Source organism: Lactuca saligna, chromosome 4 (assembly GCF_052625555.1).
Source record: "Lactuca saligna cultivar CGN05327 chromosome 4, ASM5262555v1, whole genome shotgun sequence".
NCBI classification, from domain to species: domain Eukaryota; kingdom Viridiplantae; phylum Streptophyta; class Magnoliopsida; order Asterales; family Asteraceae; genus Lactuca; species Lactuca saligna.
Genome location: NC_136420.1, coordinates 44,119,251 through 44,130,400, shown reverse-complemented (window position 1 = coordinate 44,130,400; position 11,150 = coordinate 44,119,251). Strand labels below are relative to the sequence as shown.

At 29.0% G+C, this 11,150-nt stretch overlaps 1 long non-coding RNA gene across 1 annotated transcript; it reads left to right on the top strand.

The window, feature by feature from the left end:
- Positions 1–8,352: 8,352 nt before the first annotated feature.
- LOC145038464 (uncharacterized) lies at positions 8,353–10,581 on the top strand. The gene is made up of 2 exons (XR_013679391.1): positions 8,353–8,575; positions 10,400–10,581. It is a non-coding gene; the product is annotated as an uncharacterized LOC145038464 (long non-coding RNA).
- The last annotated feature ends 569 nt before the right edge of the window (positions 10,582–11,150 follow it).

Sequence of the window (11,150 nt, the reverse complement as noted above, 5' to 3'; positions counted from 1 at the left end):
TCATATGTCTTGTGGGACCCATGTCATGAAATCGTAATCATCTTGTGATTCCATTTTTTTTTTATTATGGTAAGCTTTTTTTATGTATAAAATATAGAAATGATGCTAAATTAGTGTAACAAAACATGTGGATACTTATATGGTGTGTAAATGTTAACATGGGTTTGCTTTTAATCACATTGGGTTACTTGTCATGTTTGCATATGTTCATATGCTGTTTTTTTTTTTTCTCTTTATATGGTTTATGTAATCATTAGGTTTTTCACACACAAAAAAATGATAATAATATTTAAGATTCATGGCCTTTAAATATACTCATCTAAAGAGTTGGACTCAAATATCAAATATCAATACGTGAAATGTTTATGTTATAAAAAAGTTTCGATTAGGTATGTATTATTACTACAATAATATGTATTTTTTATTTTTCAAACAAAGTTTGTACTTTATACAACATATTTTAAGTGTGTCTTATATCCTTGTTTCCGTGTACGTCTATCTCATGACTTTGGATCCATATAGATTTTATTACTTTAAGAAGTTGCATGCATGTCAAACGCCAATAATGCTAATGAAGAAAATAAAATCAAAGCCTTTTAATGGAAAAATATCCATTTGACTCTACTTTTTTAAAAAAGGACCAAGAGTATCGTAATATTTTTGGTTATTTTAAATGATATTGATTGGAAAATTGGTTATTTTCTTAGATTTTTTTTAATAGAAATAAATGAAAGGATTATATATATATATATATATATATATATATGTGTGTGTGTGTGTGTATTAAAAATACGATAGTCAAATGAAATAATTTCCGACACGAAAGCCATTTCGTCCATGTTTTCTTGAATTGCTAAATTTAAACATGCTGATGTATTTAAAAACTAGCATCTTTTAGCCCATTACTCAAATTATTGTGTATGTCCATTTGATCATGTCTAAAATAAATTATTTCGTCTTTAGGAAATTGTTATAACTTATACCCAATATAGAATCGATACAAATATATAAGTTTAATTGTTAATCATCCATCATTCCATCTAATGAACACTGCAACAACACTTTTTGCATAATTTCATAGGTTCATGAGACTCATACTTTTTCCTTTTTTTGAAATAATTTTGTAAATACCCTTATTACATATTAAAATATCGTATTTACGCAACTAAATAATAAATTTCATATTTATCTTTAATGAAAATTTAAAATATCATATTTGTTTAAATTCTTATTTTTAATATTTTATAATGCTTTTGAATTCTTTTTTGTATATGTCGGCTATTATATCCCTTCGTAGTTGTGCGAATACAGTTTAACATCGAACCTTCATCTTTCTATGGGGAAAAACTGATATCGTAAAAATCAACTTCTAGAAACTGGTCATTTGGTGAATTGATTTGTGATATTGCAAGTATGCAGTAAGCTATGCATGGAAATTCGCATGATGCGCGATTTTTTATTAAACTTTTGATTACAAAGATTTTTAGGTCGGTGATAGTTAAGATGTATTTGTTGGATAAAATTGAAATTTTTAGGTCGATTATTTAATCATTAATAGATTTTTCCAAATGCCAATATAATGACTGTTGTTGAATAAATTTTACCTCATAAGCAAAAAAGAAAAACAAGCCATGGTGAAGACAAAGAAGGCCAAAGATATGTTGAAAATAATTGCTACATTTCGCGCAAGATGAATCCACAGGCACAGTGGAATAAATTTTATTCCGATGAGAGTAATTTAGAAACAATAATTTATAAAATATAGAAAAGTAAAGAATAAGAACTTTGTATTTGTATGTTTGTTTGGGTAAATATGATATTCTGAAAGTTTATAAAGGGTATAAACAATGTTTTAAATTTAGATTGGATGGGTATAATAGTCAATATGTAAAAATAAATATTTAAAATCATTACAAAATGTTTAAATATGTTAAAAAAAATAAACTTTGGATAAATATGATATTTTGAAAGTTACTAAAGGGTAAATATGATATTCTGAAATTAAATTGGACAAATATAATGTTTTGATGTTTAAAAAAGGTATACACAAAATTTCTTTTTCTATAAAAATATTTATTGTTTAGTAATTGATAGGTAATTGTATTTCATATTGCATGAAACTTTTCTATTTTATAATGTGTAGTGATCCGTTCACAATAATTTTTGGCCATATACAACAATTCATGTTTTATAGAGTTGCATTGTATAAATATATAAAACACCTATGATTAAAAACTGTTGTGTATGAATGAATACTTTTTATGATTATTTTACTCAAAGAGAATCTATCGGAGATGTTCCCAAATCTTGCGGCTATTGTGTGGTAAAAAAAGTGTTGGACATAGGTCCTAGTTTTAAAATAAATGGTGATGATTTAAAATAAATGGCGGCTATTGTAGTCTCTTCCCATTGTCTAGATTTTTCGATTAAACGTCATTAATTATTCACAAACAACTAGATTTTTATTTTAGTTTTATCAAATTAACTCTTAACAAACACTTATTTTTAGTTTTGTTTTAGAAAAAGATATACCTCATTTTGTTTTGATAAAGAAACACGTTTATTTGAAGTAATTAGCAATTTAAGATTAAGAAGGCATCATTTTTGGGTTTTATGATCCCAAACATCTTTAAAATAAAGGGATTTGATTCTTACACAATATTTCTTATTGATATACAATAATTTATACTTTAAAATGTTTATTGTACAAAACCATAAAACATAAGTTGTTGTGTATGGAGAAAAATTGTTGTATACGAATCACTTCAGAAATATATATATATATATATATATATATATATATATATATATATATATATATATATATATAATAAACCAACATGATAACATATACATAATACAATCAATTTAATTAAATGGTATCACACAAAAATAATTAACATGAACAATATTGAGTTTGGGTTTATTCGGCCAAAAAGCATTAAAAGAAAGAAGACTATAAAAAGCATTTTGGGGACAAATTTGTTGAATGGATAAATGTATTTGTGATAAATGAAAGGTACACGAATAGTGCCTTGCTCTTCTCAATGACAAACAATCTATTTACACAAGTGGCTAAGCGTATGAATAAGGAAACATACCAATTATAAATCCTAATTTACCAATAATACTATACACCCCTTCATCTTGAGCTAGAGGTGGATGAATGCTCAAATTATTTCGGTAATTGTCAAATAATATTTTGGAAATACCTTTGGTAAAAATACAAGTTATCTGAAACCCTAAGGGAACATGAAAACCTTGTACATTTCCTCTGGCAACATGCCCTCGAACGTAAATTTCAATGTGTTTTATACGTTGATGTTGTAGTAAATTCCACAAAAGATAGGCAACACTAACATTTTTCCAGTAGACAAACATGACTTTGGGAATAAAAAGTGCAAGTTCAAAAAGTAAATTTCAAATCCAACATCTTTGGGAGACAACATTAGCCACCTTCAATATCATGAAATAGTAGCATAATGTTTGGAGGACCACGAGATAAGATTGTCTCCCAAGAAGATACAATAGTCTAACGTAGATAGTCATGTGTCTAGACATCCAACCCAATCAGTCTAAACTTAAGATGGATACATGCTTCAACTGTGATTGACTCATAATGAAATGTCGAGTAGTAGTGTCTTGCTCTTCTCATGGATAATTAATTGTGTATACAAGTGGCTAAGCATATGTTATAAGGAAACATACAGGGTATAAATCCTAAGTTACCAATAAGGCAATAATACTATAATGATAATAATAATTTCAGCTAATAACAAAGTGACCGGGTTAACAATTTAATTTTATACAAACGATAAATATAACTGATTTTTATGTCATTTGGCTAATTAACTACTAAAAACACCTATATATTTTTTACTTCTAAATTACACAACCCCGTATTAGTTAACAATAAAAATGCAAATAAAAAATAGATTGGATCAACTGAAACATAAGTTTCTCTCTGTTTACAGTTGGAAGATGGGGGGACTGGCCCACACAAGAGGTTGTCACGTGGAATTTACATATCCAACTTGGCTCCATCCTCTTGTGGATATTTTCTCAGTTTCTCTCAAAATAAAATATTTTATATTTTTTTAATAGACACAACACTTTCGGTAAAACTCACGAGTGATTGGTTTGGTAGCATTGATGTTGTTTCCTATTCATTTTATTTAATATTTTTTTTATTAGTCAAAGAGACGATAATACTTTTATTAATATATAGAGTTTTTTTAATAATTTTAATTTGTATTTATTTAGAAACTTTTAAACAAAAATATCAAATCATAAAGTCACTTGTTTTTTTTACAGAAACAAGACATATCGAGCTTGATGTTACATACCGTAAAGTTCTCATACATCTTGAGCATCGAACACGTGTACTTAAATCATCAAAGCTTAATTACAGTTATAATTAGTAAAAAATATAACAAGTACTACATATTTTGGTGAATAGCACTCTACAAGGTTGTATCTACAAGGTTGTATGTTTCAATGTTTCGTGCCGAATATTAAATTAATCGTTGAAATTTCTCCTAATATTTTAATTGAAATAAAAAAAAAATCAAAAGAATTGTATTCAAAACTTAGTACTAATATCAATTGTCTAGAAAAGTAGTTTTGTCCGAGCGATATTTTTGTTCTAAACATATAATACTGGATTATAATCTTTATAAAAGGATTTCCTGTTAACCATATTCATCAATCATTGAAATCATTAATTTAGTATTTGATTAATTGATATTGACCCCTCTTATTTCGTAACTATTTTATTCTTTAGAAGTTCAATCCGATATATATATATATATATATATATATATATATATATATATATATATATATATATATATATATATATATATATATATATATATATATATATATATATATATATATAACCATAATTAACATGAAACCCAAAAACCATCATCAGCGTCGTAAATCATAATGATCAACGGTCAACGAAATAGATGCACACTTGTACATTAGACACACACACACCAGATTATACTAAAAAATGCACCTACTTACCAAAATAACCCATCTCTTTTTTTTTCGATAAAAAAATTTTAGGCCACATTTTTTATCAAAAAAAAAAAAAAAACGAATACCATTGTTCACGACTTTCGTAATCTTTCTATAGAGATCCATGTTCATATATATAAAAAACGAAAATTTCTTTTTCAAAAAACCCACTTCATTTTGTTATTTTTTTCAATATTTAAGTTTATTTTTATCCAAAAAAACTAATTATATCAAAAATATTAACTTTTTTTTTTGTATTCTATTAATAAATATCAACACCGATTAAAAAAACTTGATCATTTTAGATTCACATTGTGAATCTAAACTGTAAATGTTTCAATTTGTAACATTCACAATTTGAAAAAACTCGATTAGTTCAATTTTACACTGTGAATCTAAACTGTAAATATTTCAATTTCTAACATTCATAATCTGAATTTTACTTACTATTTCAACTCTTTGATCATTCGTAAATTAACTTAGTGAAATTTACATATGAATCGAAATATATTACATGTAGTTTTATAATATTTTAATGTTTACATTAATGATAAATTAGTTTTGTAAAATCAACAAATATATTTATTCACATAGTGAATCTGAGTTACTATTATTCACATCGTGAATCTGAGTAGGTTCATAATGTGAATATGAACATGTTTACAATGTGAATCTGAACAGGTTTACAATGTGAATTTGAAATTAAATTTCGATTTTTTTAAATATCAATATGAATCTATGTTTAAAGAGTAATTTTATTATATATATTTATTAATTTTTTTCTACAAAAAAACAGTCATTAACTTTTTAACAAACAAAAAAAATGAGTTGGTTTCTGAAAAAAAAAGTTTATTTTTCATATATCAATATGGATCTATATGAAAAGAGGATAATAAATCACTAACAATGGTATATTTGGATTTTTTTTCCATAAAAAACATGGCCTAAAAAAATTAAACTAAAAAAATGAAGTGAGTTTTGTTATAATCCGGTGCATGTGCGTCAATTGTAAAAGTCTACAACCTTCCTTTTGCCGTTGATCGCTTTAAATTTCAATGTTTTCGATTGGTTCATTGGTTGTTTAATTAATAATGATTTTTTTGTTGAACTTTTTCTTAAAGAGAAAACTGAATATACCCTTAAGGGTATATAAGTTTAGGTATCCAAACTCATCATACTACGTCGCTTTGTATCATATATACATTGTAATTGTCCAATGTTCTTATAATTCAATTTATTAGGGGTGTCAATTTATGACACGACACGACAAAAATACACGGCACAACACGAAATTGGGACGAAATCAAAATTCGAATTCGTTTTCGTGTCGTGTTCGTGTCAAGTATAAAAAACACGATGTCGTGTCGTGTCGTGTTCGTGTTTACAAATCCACACGAAATGGACACGATTGAGCATATGTTTGTCGTGTTTTTCGTGTTTGTCGTTTTTATCGTGTTATATATGATTAAATATGAATTAAATAAAGTAATAGTTATGTAATATTATCATTGTCGTGTCGTGTCGTGTTGTCGTTTTTTAATTGGTTCGTTTTCGTGTTAGTGAAAAAAAATACGACATCGTGTCGTGTCGTGTTCGTGTTACAAAAATATTATCGTGTCGTGTCGTGTCAGACAAAAACACGACACGACGGCCCGATTTGACAGGCCTACAATTTATAACTTGATTTACTTACAAGATTTTTATAAATTTCACATTACCTTCCTCTTAAATAATTTTCATTTTCAACTATAATATATATATAACATAGTAGGTGTTCGCCAAAAAGATGTGATGTAACCACTTACATAATTTTCATTTTCAACTATAATATATATAGCCTAATAGGTGTTCGCCAAAAAAATGTGATGTAACAGTAAGATAATAGTGAAATTTCGAAAATCTTGAATAAAAATCATGTTAGAGTTGAAGTTTAACAACATTATAATGAATATATCAAACAAAATGACGTATTATTGACGGTTTGAGTAATATTCTATTTAGAATATTTCATGTATTTTTCCATTTATTTTGCATTTTAAAATTATTTTTTAGAATATGTCAGTGTAATATTCTATTTAGAATATTTCATGTATTTTTCAAAAAAAAAAACGGGATTTTTTTTTAAAACTTTTTTTTAGTTAATTCAAGTTCCAAAATTATATTTAAAATAAGAATTTTTGGATTTTTCCATTTATTTTGTATTTTAAAATTATTTTTAGATTTGGTCTCTTGATCTCATGGTCTCACAAAATTAAAATAGCCTCAAATGAACCTGAATATATATATATATATATATATATATATATATATATATATATATATATATATATATATATATATATATATATATATATATATATATATATATATATATATATATAAAGTAGGGACTTAGCTATTTGAATCATAAACCCCACAAATTACACATTAAGCCCGGATATTAGTTCCTCTCTTTATTGGCTCTTGGTACCAACTGTTGCCACGATTACCCTATTCTATAAAGGTGAATGAACCAAGCCCCTACCATAAATTTGTAGTACATTTGTCACTTTCGAATTGTTGTATTTCAAATTCTTTTAGTATAAACAACTTTTTATTTTATCTATTAATGGTAATATCAGAAATAAAAAGTATATTATCTGAAAATCTGAAAAAAAAAATCCACACAGATGCTGTGATATGCCTCCTTGTCCTCGTATTTGGCATATTTCCACATTTTTACCTTTATCCATGCAAATAAGTTCTTAATAGTTAACATGCATGTATCATTACTTTTTTTTTGAAAGAGTGCATGTATCCTTACTTTTCTTTAAAGTTTCACATGAAATATTTAAGTGAATCAAGGATCTTACAGTATGCGAGCGAGCCGTTATGCATTCAACCTATATTCAACAAATAGTCGGTGTGTTTTCTAGTCAATAATGACGGCAACAACAATTCCTTGAAAAAAATGGTGAAATAAGATGTAACATCTAAATAGGCGTGATAAAGGTCTTTTAGGTTAGAGATGTATTTGATTGGGACCATATAGCCATCTTAAGTGTTAGTCGTGTATGCTTAGTTGAATATAAGGCATTCTAGGCCTTAGGGTTCATAGACTAATTATAGGTTATATCATTCAACTTGTTATACTAATAAATGCATTTGAATGCAACGATATTGAAGTCTTTACATCTTTTGTGTCACAACCCGAAATTTCTTTTTGTACAAACCGTTTAAAATCAATCAATTCAGAATTGTTTTTGTTCTCGTTAACATTATTTTGGATCTATTTGGATGATCTAAGCTCAGTACAATCAATGTTCAGGTCCAAGAACGCGTTTCCTAAGTCATATCATAGCATCTGGGCTAAACACCTCTTCGGGAGAAGTGTACGGCCACAAACTCGAGTTTACGGCCGTACACCCCCCACCCACCCCCTTGGCCGAAAACTCATTCCTATATAAGGGATGCATGACCTTCATTTACCACTTTACTCACTTCAAAAGCTTTCTCTCTCTCTCTCTCTCTACTCTCTCTCTACATCCATCGAAATTTCTTCAAGATTGTAAGTGTTTCTCCACCTTGAATTGAATTCATTCCTCTATCTAATGGTAAATCCATGTTCCTATCTCGTTAATCTCATATTTGTCTAGATCTTTATTTCTCACCAAGAACACACACTAGTTCTTAGTGGCTAAAAACCCCATTTCAAGCTTCATAATAGTAAGTAACTGCTTCCTATGCTTGTTATCTACTAGAAATGTTTGTTTTTCACCTTAAAATCGACCCAAAAGTCATGATCATGGAGGGTTTACGGTCGTAAAACCATGTTTACGGCCGTACACCCCTCATTGGCAGCAAACTCTAGTTTTTGGTCGATTATTGGCCTTAAACTCATCCTAAAGCTAAGTATAGGGCTTAGAACACTTCCAAGGGGCTAGAAAGGACCTTAAAACGCCTCAAATTGCACCCCTCTTCATGAGTGTACGGCCGCAAACTCCTTGGTTGTACACCCATTGGGCCGTAAACCCATGGGCTGCAAACCCATTGGGTCGTAAACTCATTGGGCCGTAAACCCATGACCGTACACCCCTTTGTGCGGCCGCAAACTCCCTTCCTTCAGTCACATATGATTCTAACACTTAGTTTGAAGTGTTTCCTAGCCTCTAAGGTGGTTTCCTTCCCTAATTAGTGGTGTTATACCCTAATCTAATACATATATGTGCTTTTATATGTTAAATAGGATCCGCTTGTGTTCGAGACTTCATTTGACACTCAGCATCCACATCAACTTTACATTCGAATCCCCCGTCAAACAATGAGTTCATACCCCTACGCTTTTATGGTTTTTAAACGTTTTCAGGGGGAATATAAGCCAAACTTAAAGGTTTTCAACGAGTTAAAACTGATGCAATTAATACAAATCAACGGTTTTTCATCAAGCATTTAGATATTTTATCCATTTTGTAATATGTGGAGCATAAGGGAGGTTTTCTAAACATAATTGCATAAGTTTTCAGAATAGTACACGAACATAAGATATCAGTCAAACTATAATAGGTTTTATTTTGGGAGAATTAATTACCAATTTTACAGATACAAACTACGTACCAGGTTGAACATATAAACTATGATCGATTTAGTTTATCCATTTTTACATACAGATAATAAGAGTATCATACTAAATAATTATTTTGCGTATAATTATTTATACTCTACACAATATACAAATGATTTCAAACATGAGAAAAACAGAGCAACACGTAAACTAGTTAATATAGGATTATGAGACATCTCTTCATTGTACCCTTCGGGGTACTAGTAAATCCTCTACATTTAGCATAGCCAGAGTCTCCTGGAGGGAGGCCGTGAGATTTGTGAATAGATCTATTCGGGACCGACAATCCCACACCCGAATTGTTAGCTACAATTAGGCAGGCATGCATGGGGTGACAAATTTCGTAACATACGACGCCTGAAGAAACGTCACGGAGGTCATCAGTCATATTAGCATGGTTATACGAACTCACAATAATATAAGCTAACCTTTGTTTACGGGATTTTTATTCTTCAATAGTTTTATTTTAATTAATAAGACTACATACTACACTGGAGGGTATTCTAGTGGTACAATATTTGGTTTTATTTTAATTAATAGGACTACTTTACCTACTAGTGGTAGCCAGGGTTTTCAAAACAAGAGCATACATACTGGTGGTAGCCAGAGTTTTCAAACGGACCATACTATTCATACTGAAATCAACAAACATGTTAGAAAATATTGAATTTTCTTGGAAAGCATGCATACATTTTTCAGAACTCGATAACAATGGTCTTCACTACAAAACAATCTTATGAACTCACCAGCTTTATGCTAATATGTTTTCAGAACCGCTTGTACTATCAGGACAACAGTAGACAAGTACACTAGCCGACTTTTGGAGAAGACAGAGCATTTTGGAGTCTCGTCTTTATCTTTTGCTACTTTTTTTGTATACGATACGAAACTCATACCAAACAAATGTAAATATTCATATTATAATGTAATGGTTGTGTTTACTTTGATTACTATGATGCAATTGTTATAATACTACACATAACGTCCTCCACCCCAAGACGTTTTCGCCATTTGTTTTTACGGTTTGGGGGTGTGACAGATTGGTATCAGAGCTATTTTTTATAGTGAACTTAGTATACCGAACCTTACAGGGTATACAACTATAAACACTAAGGGGCTGAAGTGCTCTGAACTAAAAGTATACTTTTAAAATATAAGTATTTTACAAAAAAGTATACAAGTATACCTACATACCAGAAACTATATCATAAGTAGAACAAAACAAAAGTATTTGGATGTTGGACATTACGGTTAAACCTGGGCAGTTATGTAATCATGTATAGGGTCAATATAGCCTGATCAACTATATTTATTCTAGACATGACCAACATGTGCTTGGGAGTGACTGTGGTGTTACAACAGACCTAAAACTTACCAAGTATATATAACGAGATATCGATAGAACAAATCATCCAACTTAAAATACTGTAGGAGTATTTTAGTCAGAGCCAAATACATTGTAGAGATTCATTTCAAGTGTTGCTACTTATTTCTTACTAGCGATAGTTTACTTGCATTAGTA